Source organism: Sphaeramia orbicularis, chromosome 17 (genome assembly GCF_902148855.1).
Source record: "Sphaeramia orbicularis chromosome 17, fSphaOr1.1, whole genome shotgun sequence".
NCBI classification, from domain to species: Eukaryota; Metazoa; Chordata; class Actinopteri; order Kurtiformes; family Apogonidae; genus Sphaeramia; species Sphaeramia orbicularis.
In genome coordinates this window covers 22,601,476-22,619,730 of record NC_043973.1, presented here as the reverse complement: position 1 = coordinate 22,619,730, position 18,255 = coordinate 22,601,476, and the positions used below count along the sequence as shown (strand labels likewise).

Below are 18,255 nucleotides of genomic sequence, written 5' to 3'. Positions count from 1 at the left end.
ATGCATCATCCACTCACTGTCATTTGACAAATTCCATGGCTTTTATTATTGAATCAATAACATGATGGCATTCCCACATTCACTATGAAGCCTCTAAAATTCTAAATGAGATTAAAATTATAGCGCTGCATTTTATCTGAATTATGTGCTGTATATTTTTCCACTTTTCCATGACAAACAGTGTCATGGTGACTTAATGTAGTCAATATATGTTGCATGGATTATTGTTTCAGATACGATGTATGCTAATGGCCTTTTCATACATGATTAGTCAAAGAATAACTCAGTGGAATGGAGTCGTCTAGTGTCTTACAATCGGTTTCAGTTAGGGATGCACCGATACCACTTTCTTCCAGGCCAAGTACAAGTGCAAGTACTTACATTTGTGTACTTGCTGATACTGAGTACCGATATGAGTACTTAATAATACCATTACAGTTATTAGTTACTTTTTAAAATGCGCTTTATTGTCATTGTCATTAGTCTGACTGTAACAAAGGGCTGTGACTGACATTTAATATGTTGGAATGAGCGTTTCTCAATCAATCTACCAGGGGGCGCCACTCTTAATTAACCACACTGGACAAATATGACGAAGAAGAGTAAGGTTTTTTGAGAATAAGAAGAAACTCAATAATAATAAATATGGAGACGACAAAGGTAACACTAATGTGGATATTAATGTTGATATTGATATTGATGAGGGTAGTTGTCATAAACATGTCAGTAGTTTTTCACTATCTCACACAGTTGCTCTTTGAAAAGATCCGCTACGGTTCCCGGTGGGATTCTCCATCTGGACACCCATCCGCAAGCACCTGGAAAATGGATGGAATGTACACAGAGGACGGGCAGAACGCTTTGTCTGTGTCTTTACCATTACTTTTGTCACCGTCATTTATTTTGAAATATCTCCAGTACGAATACTAGTACAAGTACACATGCTGAGTATCGGCCCCGACAACTGATACTGGTATTGGTATCGGTGCATCCCTAGTTTCAGTCTTGCTTACTGTAATTTTTTTTTTTTCTGAACAGTAGTAGTTGCATTATTGACTGCCCTGTATCTAAAACCAAGAAGTTTTTAGAGCACGGATCTAACTGAACTTACCTCGGGGCCGCTGGAGGTAGAGTCTGGGTCAGGCTGGGCCGCATTAAGTATTCCACAAAAAAGGGTTTCTTTACTCGCAACGAGTAACACGCACTTTCTGATGAACTCACCCTCTTTGAATGGCTTTCCAGCCCTAGCAAACATCTCAATCACCACGTAGCTAGCTTCGACTGCTGCTTCATTCTCTTTGTTTGCTTTCTTGAATAAATCTTGTTGCCTCAATAGACATTTTTTCAGATTGGTGACCTGGTTCTTTCTCACATCTCCCTGTGTTTTTTGTATACTCCTCAGCATGTCTAGTTGAGTAATGACGTCAGATGTTGTATTCCTTATACACCGCAACTTTCTCTGTGTATATGCGACATGTAGGGGTGTCCCTGTGCTCGACAAAAAAATATTCTGTCTCCCACGTTTTCTGAAGTTGCCTGTGCTTGTTGCCAACTTTTCTCGTCACGGCACATTTTGAGAGCGACATGACTGGAACTGGGTGATGGTATATATTTTCCATCCATTTAGTGTCAATCTGGAATATGTTTCAACTAAGTGACTAATGTTCATACTTCCCGAAGTACTTCCCAGTTGGCTAGCTTGACAACTGTTGAGAACAAATGCCGCCGGAAGCTGTCACGAGACTATCTATGGTAGCCCATAAGTGATAAAAATGAATGAAATAAAAGCCTGGCAAGACTCAGCAAAAGGTACGTTTGAGAACTTTGTGTAGTCCGCACTAACACTAAAGTTTGATGTCAAGTAGGCCACAAAATATCATCCCGCGGGTTGCATTTTGCCCCCGGGCCATGAGTTTGAGAGCCCTGGTTTTGAGTGTGTACATGTTAAACTGCAGACTCTTAAGCTTTTTTCTATAATGGACAGGGTCAAGTCATGGTGTTGAAATCTCTGTGACAGGACATTTTAGAGACAATTTGACAGATTAGTGTTGCTAAATGACCCACATTTTTACTTTAAATTCATTTTTGCTTTAGTTGGACCATAAGTGATTATCCAAAACAAGGAGCTACTTTATATTGAAATAAATGTCGGAATGGCAATCAATTGAAGTTCGCTCTCTGACGGGACATTACTGTTTTTTGACCCGACAGTATATACCCAGCACTGGCCTTGTAGTAAATTCATTCAGTGTGGTGAATTTATGATATCATTTCCTGATTACAACTATTGAATATCCCTCCAATATGTTTAAATGTAGAAAAATGTGTTGTTTGTTGACGTCTTTTGAACGACTCTTTTTTTTTTGGTTGTCTGCTTGTAATATAAAGCAATGTGTATTTGTATACCTGAAGTTACAAACTCTGATGAACAGTCTTATTTATCTATGGACAGACCTAGAGATGCATGGAGGATGGTGATGGTGAGACTGTGTGTAAAGTAGTGGACGCTGTGGTTAATAGGCTGTTTGTGTTTAATGCATAACATGACAATAGCCATTTCTCAATATGCATTCTCGTCTGTTCTTCCGTTCTCATGAAACATCATCAGTCGCGACCCAAGTATTGTTCTAGAACAATATTCTGCCTCAGTTTATCATTTACACATGCACATTATAACTTACAGATCACAGTGGATCTACAAATGCACCAAACATTTAATAACAGGTAGAATATTATTAAAATTCTACATACTTCTCTTGAGACATTTCAGGTTCATATTTGTTCTGGTTGTTCACATTTTTTGTAAAAGGGCTAGTAAATGTAAACATTTTGTGTATTCGACTTTTTTTTACACTAAAACAAAGAGGAAAAAATGTGTCTTTCATTATTCATAGGTTATTATGATAGTATTTTACTGGTCTGACCCAATTTAGGTTGAATTGACCTAAAATGATTTTTACATCCTTGGTATGTATGATTTTTGCATTTCACACATTCATCCCACAGGCCAGATTGGACCCTTTAGCGGGCCAGTTTTGGGCCACGGGCCGCATGTTTGACACCTGTGATATAGAGAAACGGCTAAGTGATTCAGTGATAACAATTTTTTTTTGTCTGATTGTGTTGTCTATATTCAAGTATGCTTGTTCATATTCAAGTTTACTGATATTTTTGACAAATGCAAAGAATCATGTTACTCCCTCAATTATAAATATTCCTTTAAAATCAGTCCTTTTGTCAGAACCCTAGTGACTGTGTCCAATCTGGCTACCAATTTCCTGGGTCACTTCCATGATACTCCATGGTCACTAGAGTCGGTGTGATGTAATCTGCCCATGTCAGGGCTCAGACCGCAACAAAAATGTAGGAACAGGCCAATATGCCTGACCATATGGACCAAAAGAACTAGCACACAAAAGCAAAATGGTAATGTAAAAACAACCTCGTGAGTTTCGGTGTTTGTAGCCCATCATAAGTGACACACTAATGCTGCGGCACAGTCTTCATGCTTTTTGTGGCATCCATTCATGGTGCAGACTGCCCATCAAAGTTACTAAATGGCATCGCTGCATTGTCATAGGAAACCACTCTAGCTCAGACGCACTACCCTCCCCTTTTATCATGCTTTTATCACACTTTTACCTTTTCTAAAAGCACTATTCTTTTTTTTTTTTTTTTTTTTTTTCCCACTCTTTGTTCTTCTCTCCAGCAGGCTTGTTTTTCTGTGTGCGCAGTGTCCTACCAGCTCATCCCTGTCTAAATGGCATGCAGCAGTTGTTTAAAAGAGGCAGCTTGAGCTCCGCACCTCCCACATCACCCATTTTGCAAATTGTAACTAGATCCCCATCTCTCCTGGGAACACACTGCCTAATGCACCATTACACCACAATAAATACTTTATTTATTTATTTATTTATTTTACATAGACCATGCTCACACTTTTATTGTAATGTGCAATTATTTTATTTCTACCTATTATTGTGGGCCTTCAGTGGTTTGTTAATGTCTATCATTTTTAAAAAACAAAGGAAGGCGCAGAGTAAGAGAAGTCATGCTGTTTTCAATAATCGTAGACAGATGGTAATAATGTTGTCCCGTGTGTGTGATTATTAAGAAAGTGAAACGCAAGTGGATAATGTGCACGTTCCTTTCAGCGTTTAGATACAACATCCCCAAGCAGTAAGCAGTCTTTGCTTTATTGTGTTTCGCTAATTGTCCCAGGAGCACAAAGTCTTTTTGATCTATGCACAGTAAAATGTATACAGTATTACTCCTTATAAATTTGTACAGTTGAATTAAAAGCACTGTAAATGGTGACAGGAGAATGCTTATGCTGGCTTCCAAGTAACACAGGAAATACATGGGGACCTGAAGAATCTTCAATACAATACATGAGTCCTATTTTACACCTATGCCTCCCTTTGAGTTATACGTTAAAATCTTGTGTTTTAGATAATCACTAGCTTATTTTTTCAGCTCAGTTTCAGTTTAGTTTATTTCGAATATGCAACAAAACAAAAGTAATCCTTCTCAGTCCTTTGAAATAAAACAGATTGCAAGAAAACATGAAAAAACGTACATGAAAACAAAGTATGACTTCGTACGCACATTCGAAAAGGAGTGGGAGGAAGTAGCAAGGTTATAATAGTTTTGGATTTTTCATTATAGTTTAGTTTTATTTAGTTTTGATGTTTTTTTTTTAAAAATTCAGTAAGTTTTAATTTACTTTTAGAGCAGGTTTGCTAGTATTTATTAGTTTTCATTTTTTTCTAAATGGTTTTAGTTTTAGTTTAGTTTTAGTATTAATTTTAGATTTGTCGTATCTTTTCTCTTCTTCGCTGTCGTATTCAAATAAATCCCAGACAGGACTCTGCTGTTTTCTCCCAACTTTAGTCTCCATGTTTCCAGGTAGAGTGGGGACCAGAAGACGACTGTAAACCACAAGTGATGACAAGTGACGGACCGTGAAGTGCCATATGGTGCCGCTAGCTAAAATTGCTAGAGTGAAATAAATCGCTTTCGTATCAGTCCGACATTGACAAAGACGAAAACGATGGGAATTTTATCCATTATTTTTATACGTTTTAGTTAGTTTTGTAAGCACACAATACAGTTTCAGTTAGTTTTCGTTTTTTTCTTTAAATTATAGTTTTTATTTATTTCAGTTAATGAAAATGTTTTTTCAATTCTAGTTTTCAATCCTTTCGTTAGTTTTTGTTAACGATAATAACCTTGGGAAGTAGAACTTATTTAATCCTACCCCTTCTCCACAGAACAGTCAGATTTAGCTATTTAGTTTGTATAATTCTTGTAGTGCAGTGAAAGTTAATGTGAGTTGATAGCTACTGTGGTGGTTACCATTCACTCCCCTGCCACGAAAAAGTCACCTGGCTTTAAAGGAGTGATATTTAGCTTTTTTTTTTTTTAAAAAAAATGGAATTGTGCATTTTAAAACATTTCCCTGTGGTCTACATAAACTGTAAATGCTATGCTTGGGTCTGAATTCTTCATTAATTCAACTCCACAGGTCCATCTTCAACCCTATTTCTGAGTAATGACACCAGAAAGGTCATTTTGAGCGCTGGCCCTTTAAATGCAGATTTTCCACTTCACACCCCACCCCTTCCAGGTTGTTGGCTGTGCTGTTCTGTCCCATTCAACAAACAATTGAATATTTTAGGTAATCGGATCGAAGTTTGGACATATTTTCAGTATGGACTTCAACCGCTGCTGCTGACAAACAATTATGACATACTCTGAGAAATGTTTGTCGGAAGTCTTGACTTTATGTGCAAATGTCATGATGTGACGAGTTATGTACGTAACAAATTAAGCAGGAATTAAAACGGGTTGTAGAAATCCATTCGATTTTTGCCAAAGTGAATATAAGGATAGCTTTGTAGCACCTGGAGGGTTCAAATTCAAACTTTTTGAACTATTAGGGTCCAAATACACAAATAAATGAACCAAAGACTAATAAAAGTGGGTTTAGCAAAATATGACCCCTTTAATTCAGCAAATAGTTAAAATCCTTCCATTGGAAATTCATTACAGTGATTAATATGTTTCAACTGTAACAAGTTATTTAATTCTAGCTGATGCAGTGAGTTAGTTCTCATTTCTTAAACAACCACGTCAGAAGGCGTATCCTGTGGTTGTGGAAAAGATGGATCTCCTTTTCAGAAGAGCCAAATTATCAGCCTCCATCAAGCAAAGAAAACATCCAAAAATATGCTGAAACTACAAAAAATATTTTAAGAACTGCTCACTGAATTATTCAAACCTTTAAGGATGGTGGTGAGAAATTATCCTCGGGGGAAGAAATGGAGTAAAAGAAAAATCCAGAATGATCATGATCAGAGATTACTTAGATGTTTGGAGGAATCAAATTGTAAAATAAATAAATAAATAAATAAAAAGTAGAATTCACAGCTTTGTTCAATAGTGAAAGTAAGAGCATTCCCACACATAAAATGGGAAGAGAACTCTTGGGATTTGGACTGAACAGCTGTGCAGCCTTAAGAAAACCACTTATCAGAAAAAAAAGGCTCTAGTTTCCTATAGAGCATAACGATTAGATTGAGTTTTAATGGAAAAAGGTCACGTGGTCTGATGGTTCCAGACTGACCCTGTTTCAAAGTGATGAGCACATCAGGAGAAGAAAGGCGGATGAAGTGATTACCCATCATGCCTAGTGCCTACAGTACAAGCCTGTGTTGGCAGTGTTTTGATCTGGGGTTGATTCAGGTGTTCGGGTTTAGGTTCAGCAACATTATGTGTCTAAAAAATTCGATCGGCTGCACCTCATAAACTGAATGACCAGGTCAGAACATCAGCAGATTTTTTTCTTCCATGTTGACAAAATGGCTAAATCCCTGCAAAATAAATTCATTCATTCATTCATTTTCCAAACCCACTTTATCCTCACTAGGGTCTTAGGGGTTGCTGGAGCCTATCCCAGCTAGCTACTTATGGGTGAAGATGGGGTACACCCTGGACATGTCACCAGTTCATCACAGGACTGACATGTAGAGACAAACACTCTCAAATTCGCACCTATGGGCAATTTAGATTGACCGATTAACCAATCAGTGCAGGCAGGGGCGCCGCTACCAATTATCCATGAAAACGAAACTTAACATTCTTTCAACGTTTGCCTCCCGACTTCTGCACCTCTCTTATACAACGGATCTTACACGAAATTTTCACAACTTCAACAGGGTGTCCCAAAAAAATGTATACACACTTTAAATAATTGTAAAGTAGGTGTTTGTTAAAATTCATTTAATTTTCAAAATGTAATAGAATTTACAAACATCATTTTATTGTTTTGTCACCACCTGGTCTCAAATTGATGTCCGTTCTGGTCCAGACACTGCTGACAACTTGCCAAACAGGTGGACTGGACAGAGAAGTTTCATTGAATACCCACCAGACCTCACACCACTAGACTTTTTTTTACGGGGACACCTAAAAGACAAAGTCTACGCTATGAGACCTGCAACGGTCACTGAATTGAGAGCAGCCATTGAACGTGAATGTACACAAATAACAAGGGAATTGTTTTGTGATGTGTGCGATTCCATTGCTTGGCGTTGTCAGCAGTGTCCGGACCAGAACGGACGGCAGTTTGAGACCAGGCAATAAAATGATGTTTGTAAATTGAATGAATTTTAACCCTTTCATGCATGAATTATGAGAACCTTAGTCAAGATTTTTTTCTTGAGTGTTTTTATTCCTCCTTAGGCATAAAAAAAACGTGATCAAGTTTTTTTTTTCTGTAGAGTTACAAAAATATCCATGCATTTAATTTTTGAAGTAAAGAAACATATGTTTAAAACCCAATCTGAGAAAGTGATATGAAAACAATGAAATAAAGACATTTTTAATGCTGCTAATCTGATGTCTTCTCACATTTTAACATATTCTAATGCTAGTAATTACTCACTTCATGGAGATAAAATGCAAAAAAAAAAAAAGTTTTGTCTAACAAATAACAATTGATTTACACTAAAACATGTCACTGCAGATCAGGTTTATCAAGAACATCAAAGTTACAGTAATGGTATGAATGTCAGGGTATGAGATGGTGCGTAAGTGTCCACTGTGTTGGCTGATATGAAACTAAAACAACAAAACCCATTAATATACAAGAAAACAGCTGTGGAATAACTGTCCACTGTAGTGACTTATGCATGAAAGGGTTAATAAACACTTATTTACAATTATTTAAAGTGTGTATAATTTTTTTTGGGACACCCTGTATAGTCCCCTCCACTGCTCTACGGGCTCCCCCCAAATACTGGGCCCCATGAATTTGTCATGTTTACCCCTGGCGCCCCAGAGTGCATGTCTTTGGATGGTGGGAGGAAGCCAGGGTACCCTGAGAGAACCCACACAGACACGGGGAGAACATGCAAACTCCACACAGAAAGGTCCCACCCCCATCAACTGGTCTTGGAATCGAACCCAGGACCTCCTTGCTGTGAGGTGACATGGTGGTGCAGTGGATAGCACTCATGCTATCCACTGCACCACGATGTCACCTTATGTTGCAAAATAAAATTCCACAAAAACCCCAAAAAAGATATGTCTTTGTTGAATGAGTGCGTAGTTGCAGTTTGGAACGTGATATCCTTTGAAAACATCCATGTCTTGATATTGATGGTTGTTATTTCAGCAAAGTAAAGCAAAATCCTGTGTGCCAGACTCTGCCTTTTTATATCTGAATGTTCAGATATGATTCCAATGCACACACAAGTTCTTACATATATCATTATCAGCCCCTGAAATAGACCTCTGTGTTTTTGCTACCACTCCCTGGCAATGAGGTTAAGTGTGCCTATTTATCCACATAACAAGATCTCCACTATACGTCTGACACTGAGACATCAGCAAGTCACCCTTAACAATCTTGGTGCTTCATTCTCTTTATCCCCATCAGGAAGTGCACATATCCTGCCCAAAAATTCCCCTTCCTCAAAAACCCAAAGTCCTGTGGCTCTCATCCGCTATTTACTCATGGATTAGATCCCTATCTTTTCTAATTGAGGTCCTTGGGAATGGCACACTCATAATCTGACCACAAACAAAGCCCAGTCTCCCAGAGTTCTCATGAATTCCTGGCTTCTGTGCTCATCTGCAGCCCAGTGAAATCCATTCACAGCAGCGAGCTCAGATGGCTAAGTGTCCCTTTAACTGCTACAAAGTCCATCCAAAATTAAATGATCTTTTTTACTTGGCAGTAGTGAGCTTTTAATGAAAATTTACAGGTCGGGAAAGAGGAAATGGACAGATGCGAGTGTAGGCCTTGAGATGTGCCCGTGCGTGTCCTTGTGGAGATGCTTCGGAGGGGCGTCTGTTTACTTGTCAGAATTATATTGCCCCTGCCTTGTTTAGCAAACAGAATCTGTCTTGGTTTAGGATTTTTATTGTACCTCAAGGTGCTTCTGTGGTCTGTATGAAGTTACTGTATATGTGTGTGTACGCCTGAGACATCGGCTTTTATGAGCAGGTCTGTCCTTGTAGTTAAACCAGCCTGTAGCACTTGTAAAGGCCGTGGTCGTGCACTCCAGCACTATTTGGTGATACAGACATCTGCCCTGGCAGTTAACTGGCGACTACCCCTGTAGTTATTATTGTAGTCTGTAAAGAAAACCTATATCGGGCTGTCTGGAAACAGCCACCATAATAGGACTCTGTCAGGAGGACGCTCCACTCACTGAAGTACAAGGACCTTTTCTTTTCTTTCTCTGAGCTTCTTACTGTTGCCTTTTCACCCTATTCCACTCTTTTTCTCTCTCAGTTGCTCAGCGGGGACCATAAGCTATAAGTTGCTGCCTCTACACCCTCCCTTCTCTCCCTATTTCTAGCCTAAAGCAGGCTTTGATGTTCTCTGTGTTTAGTCTCTAAAGCAATGCTCCTCTGCTGCAGCAGAAACACCCCATCTTATACCCCCTCAATCTATTTTCTTTCTTTTTTTTTTTAATGCAGCAAGTGTAAAGGAACCCAACACCAATAGTATTCATCTGTTCGATTAGCCTGTCTTTGAGTCTCAAAGAGTTAACCCTAAGCTCTCCATTTAACCTCATTTTGCGGCTTGAATTTTAGTCTCCTTACGAATAACAATAGCCAAGCCAAGGAGACAGGTAATTAGAAGAAAAGGTCATTTTAATGCTCACTTTATTACATTTTCACCTCCACTGACAGGGGCAGTAAAAATAACTATAGACATTAAGGTTAATATTAATAGCACTGTAAGAATTATCCAACTGTACCCTTACTTTCTGTCCCATTTTAAAAAGAAAAACAAAACAACAACAAAAAAGTGATGATATTTTTCATCTGGTATTTAGTCCCCTGTGTGTGTGGTTAATATTGCTTCCATCTGCTGTAGTACATTATAACTGATGCTTGTATATTTTCTGGCACCATAGCATTGCAGATTTTCTTCCCTTTAATAGCAATAACTGACGGTGATTAATACAGTATTAGTATAAAATGTGTTCAGTCAAATGTCTAACGCAAGAAGGGTGGGTGAAGTATTAAAAGTATTGAACCTTTAGTTGTGAATTAATATATTGGATTTGATTTAAGGATGCTGTCTGTAAAAAATAATGCCATTAGACCAGTTTCTTAAATCAGCTTACTCTACACAGTATTTTTGGAACTTGCACACAGAGCACAAACAAGCATATACAAACTCTGTGTCTATTCACCCCCCTACTCTTTGCCTAATAATGTGTTTTTTGTGCAAATTCTTGCTACTTTTATAAGCTGGCCTTTTTGTCTTTGAGTTTTACGGGAAAAAAATCTGTTAAAGATCAAATGAGCCAAGATCTGACATGTCTGCTTTGGCATGGCTCGGTGGTAGCTGACAGATTTGAAGTTAATTAAAAGTGCTCTTTTGTCCGTTGACTGATGCCAGTGCAGCAGTATCTGGGTGGTGTGACAAACGTGGGTGGAGGGCACCGGCTGTGCCATACAATAGTAAGCTTTGTAGGTGGCTGTGATGCAGAGGAAGGCTACATGATGTCAGGCCGGTCTTGGCTTTTGTCCATATATTCAGGTCCTCCTCGGTGTATTTCTAACACCTTGTCACAGCTGGATGAAGAGTGGGCAAAACAGGTGGTGGAAATCCATCCTGCAGGATTAGGTGCACGTACAATGGACTGCGTTTCTTGTGATGAATGTGGTAGAAAATAGGATGGTGTGTGTGATGTATTTTAATAAGGACTGTAGATAGAGTTATATGTCAGAGTTCATCACTTTGCAGCTGGATTCAAAATGAAATCATTCAGCACCACTAAGAAATTATGCTTGTGGAAAATGCAGCTGTCATAGATTTAACTACAAGGAAAAGAGTTTGATTACTTTCTTCTATTTGTTTTTAGCACTGAATTTAATATTTTATACAAGTAACCGCACTCTAAATAATTTATCATTTCTATGCTCAGCCTTATAAAACCGACCAAAATATTAAAGATTAGATAACACATACAAAATATGCAGGAAGAGTTTGGTCATAAAAGTAATTATTTTGATTATGGGGACAATATTAAGTTTTGGCATCATGTTAACCCTCCGGTATCCCGTCCAGCAAGGCCCTTACTAAGCACTAAGTGTGCGTTTTTGGCACACTTGTGGAATAATGTCAAAAGAAAAATTCATACACTTTGTTTTTAATTCTTTTACACTTTTTTCTATTTCATCAACTTGAGCTGTAAATAAAAATACCAAATACTCAATAATTGTCATGTTTTTTAACCCTTTGAATGCCGTGTTTGTATTGTAAACGAACCATTTTTTTGGATGCAAAAAACACAAAAAAATTTTTTTTTTTCAATATACAGGGTGACCCAAAAAACGGGAATTTTTGAAGTGCGTATTGGCAGACGAGCAAGTGACAGCACTGCGAGACAGTGACCTTGAGCAAGTAAACACACCCCCATTTTAGTAACCATTGGCGGCTGTGCAAGAATTGTTCGGTAACCGTGTGATCTCAAGATTCGGTAACGTTCCCTGGCCCCCTAGATCGCCAGATTTGTCCGTTTGTGATTTTTTCTTGCGGGGCTATCTCAAGAGTAAAGTGTACACGACTCGACCAAGAACTCTGGATGAGTTAAAACAGAGAATTCAGGATGAAATTCACAGTATCCCAGCTGAGATGTTGCAGCGATCAATGAGGAATCTCAACAGCAGATTTCAAGAATGCATTCGTACAGGAGGACGCCATCTACAGGAAGTAATTTTTAAAAAATGAAAATTCCATCGTTTCTTAAATGGCATGGTTTAAGGTTTCAATTACTATGAATAAAATATTTTTCTTCCATCACTCTTGGTTTTATTGGATTGTTAAAAAGTTCCCGTGTTTTTTGTGTCACCCTGTACTACATAAAAAGTAGATCACATATTATTTGATTTTTTTCATCCTGGCATATGTCAATAATTAACAGCAACATCGGTTAATTTGCATTATTATTTTCGGCGCTAGGTCAAATGTTCAAAAATACTAGCATCTGTCACCAAGTGTGCGTAAAATGCACACCTATAAATCAAACTATTAAATATTATATATTGATTTATTTTTCTGCTCTAATTTGATTTTATTTTTGTAAATCAAGATCAGCCCTAACCATACATATCAAATGGAAGAAATAGTGCATTTTAGGCACACTTGGGAGACAGATGCTAGTTTTGTAATTTTCTTTTGTTTACAATGTTCAAATTTTAGTTGGTGGCCAGAATTTTAAAGATCATGCAAAAATGAACAACTTTTGAATTCTAACCTTATTTAAATTGTGAAAAATAATATGAAGTTTTTTAACACGAAGTACAAAGTGTGCTTAAAAGGTTAAATAAACTATAAACAGATTTCCTTTCAGCTCTAATATTGATCAAATAAACAGTATAGGACCAGATCAAGATGCTGTTCTCTCTGCAGGTTTCGTGACTCATGGCCTGTACTATTAACCTGGTAGTAGTGTAGGGATGCTGGAGATTGCGGTTGTTTGCTTCTTTTTGAGTGGCGTCATGACTACAGATAAGACTTGGTTGCAGAGGAGAAGGATAGATAACCACAGAGACCTTCAGTCCTTCTCTATATCTCCTTCTCTATTCCTGTCTCTCTCTTCCTCATGCCCTTGCCTATAAATTCTCAATGTCTTTTTCTCCACCTCCAACCTCTCCTCCTCCCTTCGTGGTTGGAGGGGATAACCATCTACCCTTTCAGCAAAAGCCAGTGCCCTATCTGTCTCCCTGTGGCCTCCCTCTCAGCTCCCTCCTTCATCTCGCTCTGGGAGGATAACCATCTAGCCTTTCAGCACAGACCAGCTCTGTCTAATGACTGTTTCCAGTGAGGGAGGACAGTGGAGAAGCTTTGTCCCACTTACACTGGTTCAGTTCAGCAGCTGGGTTTACTCGAAATCATTTTTAATATGCGGACAGCAATATAGAAAAGAACATTTCATTTAAGGTGTTAGCGAGGTGAGATGAGATGTCACTCCTGCCTCTTAAATTGGATTGACACCAACACTTTTATAGCTTATGTTGTTTTCTGGTTTCATGGCGATCTTTGATCTTTACCCGGTGATATCAAGTTATAACAATGGCAAATCACTGTGTTCTCCGTTTTATCACCATATCCACTAGTCCAGTGTTTTTCAACCTTGGAGTCGTGACCCCACGTGGGGTCACCTGGAATTCAAATGGGGTCGCCTGAAATTTCTAGTAATTGATAAAAATAAAAATTATACTAATAAACAATAAATGGTGAGTTGACAGAGACAATCACAATACACACATGACATGACAAACTCTGAAGCTGAAACTGAAGCACTGTGGTACTGTTTATCTGTCAAATGTTCATTGTGGTCAGTTTCAGATGCTGCAGCTCTTTCATAATTCATAGTTTGAGTTATTGTTATTGTTTGTTCAGTATTAATTATCAGTCATGTAAATACTATATTATTAATCAATTTTCAGTAATATTTTACTTGGTACATGTTCAATAGCGCTTGTGTTACAACACACTTTTCCCCATAATTTAATGGCTGAAATGAAAAACAAAACAAAAAAACAGTAAGAATGTAAGACTTTAAGGCAGTGTTTTTCAACCTTGGAGTCAGGACCCCACATGGGGTCGCCTGGAATTCAAATGGGGTCACCTGAAATTTCTAGTAATTGATTAAAAAAAAACAAAATAAAAACTTACTAATAAAAATATATGGTGAGTTGCGAGAGACAATCCCAATCCATAAAAGACATGACAAACTCTGAAGCTGAAACTGAAGCACTGTGGTACTGTTTATCTTTCAAATGTTCATTGTGGTCGGTTTCAGATGCTGCAGCTCTTTCATAATTCATAGTTTGAGTTATTGTTTGTTCAGTATTAATTGTCAGCCTTGTAAATCCAAGCTGGACTGACTGTACATGGACTGACCAAAGAAAATAAAATTCTCGCTTTGTGCAGTAATCTACACCTGGCTTTTCTGCCTCCATGATCAAAAACAAATTAATTTTAGCTAAAAACAAAGTCTCTGTTTTGAATGTCTGGGGGCACCAGAAATTTCTGATGTTAAAATGGGGTCACGAGACAAAAAAAGTGGAGAACCACTGCACTAGTCCGTCATGAAACTCTAATTTTAGGGTTACAACATACATTACAAACAAAAAGTTAAGGATATTGCTTTTTTTTTTGTCTTTTTTTTTTTTGTCATTTTTGCCATTTGTAAATAAAACTATGTCTGGTTATTAAAAAAAAATGTGTTTCAATTGAATTCACACACAAAAAAGTAAAAAGCGCTGTGCAAGAATCCCAACTGAAAAAAATTTAAAAATATCCTTAACTTTTTGTTTGTAGTGTCGTAAAAAAGTATTGCTCTATGTTAGAGCCACTAGAGATATAATATAACAACCTGATGCAGCTCCATATTTCTAATTATACCAAGCAACGCAACAACAGATTGAAGCCACATCCCTTAGATGTCACAAAACAGGTGGAAAAGTTTTGACATAACCAAACTGACGACTTGAATATGAAAGGAAAGGGTTTTGTAAAGAATGAAGTGCAAAAAAAAAAAAAGAAAGACAGGGCAGGTGCAAACAAACTGGAATCAAGGAAACTGAGAGGAGCAAAACACGGTTTCAAGCTTTCTGTTTAAAGAATATGCTATGCAGAAAACCGAGAAAATGTGACAAGCGATGGGGAAAACATTAGAACTTTGAAGTCAGCAGGCAAATGAGGACTGAGGGAAAACATTAATAGAGGTATGACTGAGCAGCTGAGTGAAAGAGGGAGAGAATGACAGAGGCAGACAGAGAGGAGGGAAAAAATAAGGCGAAGAACGGCTGCACATCTGAGTTCAGGAGTGCAGATTTGACAAGCATTTAGGTTTCCTTTTTTCAAAAAAGAATCTATGAAAAGCCCTCTTTCAGGCCTGGACTGAAAAGGGGATTAGACAGAGGCGTACCAAGTGAAAGACACAAACATTCCTTTACACATCTTGTGCATTTACCTGTCAGAGCGCTGCAATAAAGCTGCTCCCACATGGGCAATATGCCAAGGTTTAGAATTCTAAAGGCCTGAAGGGCTGTCTGTGAAAAGCTTAATACCACAGAAGCTTGGTGCCCTTGTTAAGGAGAATAACTTTATTTCTGTCATTTAGATTGAGACCACATTACATATGTAATATGTGATCCAGGGACCAAGGTTTCTGGGAACCATTTCCTTCACTAAATTGGTTTTGGTTGAAATTCAACAAGTCAAATGCATAGTTTTCTCACTGCCTTTGAATGTTTAATTCAAGTCTGACCTTTTAGCATCAGAGTTGCTCATCAGTTCCAAGACCCTCTGGATATAATTCCCCTTACAGCTATGGTGAAGAGTAATTTGCTGTGGTTCTATCTTTGAAGAATGCTTGGATTGTGCTGCACGGAACATAAATTCTCAAACTGCACATAATCTGTCCACTGTCCCTGTCAGCAGTGAGAGAACTAATGATTTTTTACATCATTAAGCTTGTTCCAGAGCTTGAAGGGTCATTGTGTGACCAGTCAGCCCCACACTATCACGCTAACAACTGCTAAGCCATGACAAATTCAGTAGTGTTTGGAGTTTTGGCAACAGCGGCAGAATGTGTGAAAGACTTTTTTATGTTGCTGTTTTTGTTTGACAGAGATCAAATAGTCCAATCCAGCCTAGTCTAAATGGACTTAGTTCCAGGAAAGGCTTCTTTTGATGGTTCCAGTCAAAAATGGTTACACTGCCTCCATGAAACTGTTTGTAAGGAAGTCATCAAGGCCAGTCTGCAGATACTGGACAGTTGGTAAAAGGTTACACTTAAATACAAATACAACATCTGTAACATTCCATTGATATAGTTTTGTTGTTTTACATCCTTTATTTGTGGGAACCAAAGAAATCTACTTCATACAAATATGAAAACAGGTAAACCTAAGGCGTTTTCACACAGCATACTCGAGTCCAGATTTGACTAAGCTGGACCCCAAAGTCTGCTTACTTTTATCAATGTGAATGCAAACATTCTGTGCTCAAGTACCATACCCGAATCCAGCTGAGAAGGTAGTCCTGGGTACGGACTGCCCGGACTCCAGCACGGTACGTTGCCGCGTGAATACGATCCGTGCCTGAGACCAGACGTGACCTAATGACCATTCTGACAACGGAAGTGACCTAATCACCACGAGACCATAGACAGCGCTCCTGTTGTCTCCTGAAAAAGCCTCGGATTCGTGCAGCACAGGCTCACCTTATCGACGGAACTGCTCAGTGATATATCAGGGACAACAAAGGTTGCTCTTCTTCACTTTGCTTCAAACTGGCTAACAGTTAGAAAAGTAGTGCCTGTCTTGCTGCCATTGTAGACAAATAAACAGAACAGTCACTGATGATGACGAAAGGGTTTGTTTTCTTCTGACTTTGCAATTTGTAGGATAGCGACAGAATTCCGTCCACACCACCACCTACTGTTTCAGCCCTGTAACACCCATTTGTACTTGGGCACGGGCTGCGGTACGTGCTCGTGAATGCAACATCTGCGGGAACGGTGTGAACGTACCTGTGACGGACCGTCCTCTTTACTGAGTGCGGACAGTGCGCACTCACACACGCACACGCGCACGCACACACACTACACGACGCACAAGTACACACCACACACTACACGATGCACATATACATGCCACGCACACACAATACACGCCACGCACACACAATACGTGTCACACAAGTACACGCCACACACATCCACACAAGTACACGTCGCGCACACACACACACACACACACACATACAGTAGTTCGTACAAGGGTGCACACTTGTTTGTTCTACACATCAACATATGCACACATTCGACACTCAGGCTGTACACTCACCACATGCGCTGCTTCCTGCAGACTGACCCCGAGCTGGCCAAACAGGGGCGTATCTAGTGCCGCCGATTAATAAAGGGGGCGTCAGTTGGGAAAATGGTCACCTGACCATTTAATTAGTGGTTTCCACTTATTAAGGTTATTTCTCTGTAGTGGAGAGTGGTATATGATAAAAATAGAGTGGAAAGGTTAAAAGGAGTATTTTTCTTTATTTCTCTTGTGTTTTGAGGTTTCATCTTATTGTGATTGTCTGAGGAAAAATCATGTTTGTTTAATTGATTGCTGTGGGTCATGCCCAGTGGGAGGGGCTTTTCCCTATATATGTCAGCCATTTTGGCCGTGTTGGGTGTCTGAAAAAGCTGACGACACATTGTGGGTGTTTTGTCAGTCTGCAAAGAGGTTTTTTTTTTTTAGTTATTTTTTTTTCCTTTTTCCTGTTAATATTCTGTAAATAGCTGTCACTGGGTTTGGGAAGACTGGAATAAAAAAACCCTTTAAAGGAAGACCTTCAATTTTTTTATTTATTTATTTATTTTTTTTCTTTTTTCGACTAGCCACATTATTAACTTTACAAAGTTGAGCCACGCTACAGTACCCAAGTACGGTACAGACTCGAGTACGCTGTGTGAAAATGCCCCCTAAACTTTTTAAAGTCTTTCAGCCCTTCCTCACATTGAAATCATCTATCCATCCATTCATTTTCTGAATTGCTTAGTTCTCATGAGGGTCGCTGGTACATTGAAAACAGATTCAACAATTATGAAAAAAATAAATATCTGCCACTACCATTACTGGAAAGATGTTTTATATGCTGGTAATGATGTCTGGTGCATCTCTAATCTGAAGACATTACGGTTAAATGTT

The 18,255-nt window shown here is 38.6% G+C and overlaps 1 protein-coding gene and 1 long non-coding RNA gene across 3 annotated transcripts in view; both read left to right on the top strand.

Moving 5' to 3' along the window:
- The window catches only part of gpc1b (glypican 1b), a 127,160-nt gene that overhangs the window by 28,065 nt on the left and 80,840 nt on the right, over nucleotides 1–18,255 (top strand). The gene's annotated exons all lie outside the window — the stretch shown is intronic.
- On the top strand, nucleotides 1,803–16,777 carry LOC115437928 (uncharacterized). Its single transcript, XR_003937996.1, has 3 exons — nucleotides 1,803–1,813; nucleotides 8,374–8,378; nucleotides 16,653–16,777. It is a non-coding gene; the product is annotated as an uncharacterized LOC115437928 (long non-coding RNA).